The sequence below is a fragment of the Schistocerca piceifrons genome, unplaced genomic scaffold, assembly GCF_021461385.2.
Source record: "Schistocerca piceifrons isolate TAMUIC-IGC-003096 unplaced genomic scaffold, iqSchPice1.1 HiC_scaffold_961, whole genome shotgun sequence".
Lineage (NCBI taxonomy): Eukaryota > Metazoa > Arthropoda > Insecta > Orthoptera > Acrididae > Schistocerca > Schistocerca piceifrons.
This window is the reverse complement of record NW_025729236.1, coordinates 1,422,893-1,425,000: the sequence shown is the minus strand read 5'-3', so window position 1 is coordinate 1,425,000 and position 2,108 is coordinate 1,422,893.

The window sequence follows — 2,108 nt, the reverse complement described above, 5'->3', positions numbered from 1 at the left end:
GCATTCACTTACTATAATCACTATCAACGAACCTGCCGCCCCCGCCCCCCCCCCCCCTACACCTTTCCTTACAACAACGTGTAACCTAACCTAACCTAACCTAACCTATGTTGTACCTTAACCTAACCTATGTTGTACCTTAACCTAACCTATGTTGTACCTTAACCTAACCTATGTTGTACCTTAACCTAACCCATGTTGTACCTTAACCTAACCCATGTTGTGCCTTAACCTAACCCATGTTGTGCCTTAACCTAACCCATGTTGTGCCTTAACGTAACCCATGTTGTGCCTTAACGTAACCCACGTTGTGCCTTAACCTAACCCACGTTGTGCCTTAACGTAACCCACGTTGTGCCTTAACGTAACCCACGTTGTGCCTTAACGTAACCCACGTTGTGCCTTAACGTAACCCACGTTGTGCCTTAACGTAACCCACGTTGTGCCTTAACGTAACCCACGTTGTGCCTTAACGTAACCCACGTTGTGCCTTAACGTAACCCACGTTGTGCCTTAACGTAACCCACGTTGTGCCTTAACGTAACCCACGTTGTGCCTTAACGTAACCCACGTTGTGCCTTAACGTAACCCACGTTGTGCCTTAACGTAACCCACGTTGTGCCTTAACCTAACCCACGTTGTGCCTTAACCTAACCCACGTTGTCCCCTAACCTAACCCACGTTGTCCCCTAACCTAACCCACGTTGTCCCCTAACCTAACCCATGTTGTCCCCTAACCTAACCCATGTTGTCCCCTAACCTAACCCATGTTGTCCCCTAACCTAACCCATGTTGTCCCCTAACCTAACCCATGTTGTCCCCTAACCTAACCCATGTTGTCCCCTAACCTAACCCATGTTGTCCCCTAACCTAACCCATGTTGTGCCCTAACGTAACCCACGTTGTGCCCTAACGTAACCCACGTTGTGCCTTAACGTAACCCACGTTGTGCCTTAACGTAACCCACGTTGTGCCTTAACGTAACCCACGTTGTGCCTTAACGTAACCCACGTTGTGCCTTAACGTAACCCACGTTGTGCCTTAACGTCACCCACGTTGTGCCTTAACGTAACCCACGTTGTGCCTTAACGTAACCCACGTTGTGCCTTAACGTAACCCACGTTGTGCCTTAACGTAACCCACGTTGTCCGCTAACGTAACCCACGTTGTCGCCTAAACCTGCTCTGTAATTGTTATACGACTCGTTCAATTAGTGTAGTGTTGCCCACCCGCAACCCTCGCAATATAGTTCGCTACTCGCACTGCCCGCTCCCCTGTGTATCGCTTCATGTTAAACACCTTGCAAGTCTTGCTGACTTTCCACATGCTCCTGCTGTACACTGTTATGTGGATGGCAGCAGGACGTACATGCCGCCCCCCCCCCCCCCACCCCTCCCCACGTCCCCACCTTGCCCCCTGCCTTCGCAAGCTGGTTGGTGAGAAGTTTGCATGTTCAATGCCCTTCGCATGCGACGTACTCAGGCTACGTTGTGGTGCGGCCTGTGTCAACTGTCCGCTGATGTCGTACGCATAAACCACAATCTGTACTGCACATTCGTCCTTATGTACTGAATGATACATCGTGGCACATGTGTGACCGTACAACGACTGCGCCCAAAAACGGCGGACCATACAGTGCAAATATTGTGCACGCAGCTACGTGTCGTCTCCCTATGAGAGCTGGATTGCAGTGTGGTACGCCATAGAGACGTGTGGGAGGAACGGACGCCGTGGATGGCGATCAGCATGAGCTGTGTGTTGATGTATTCGGACCTAGTCGTCTCTCCTCAAACACCGTGATAGCATGGTGCACCGCGTTCCATATCTGCGACATGCTACAGAGGCCGGTTGACAGTCGTTCGAGCAATGGACATCGCATACGTACGGGGGCCACCTTCCACGTATTGTCTAGGCGTGCACATTTTGTTGCGTGTATGTGGGCAGACGTAGTGTGGCGTGACACCTGACACAGGCATGCAATAATCGTTGAAGTTGCTAATGGCGATGGACGCCTACGTTTGCTGGTGAAGTTACGCAAATGAAGAAATGGTAACCCGTTGTGGTGCGGTTGTTCTCGCTAGGGGTGAATCGGTGATGGCGACGATAGG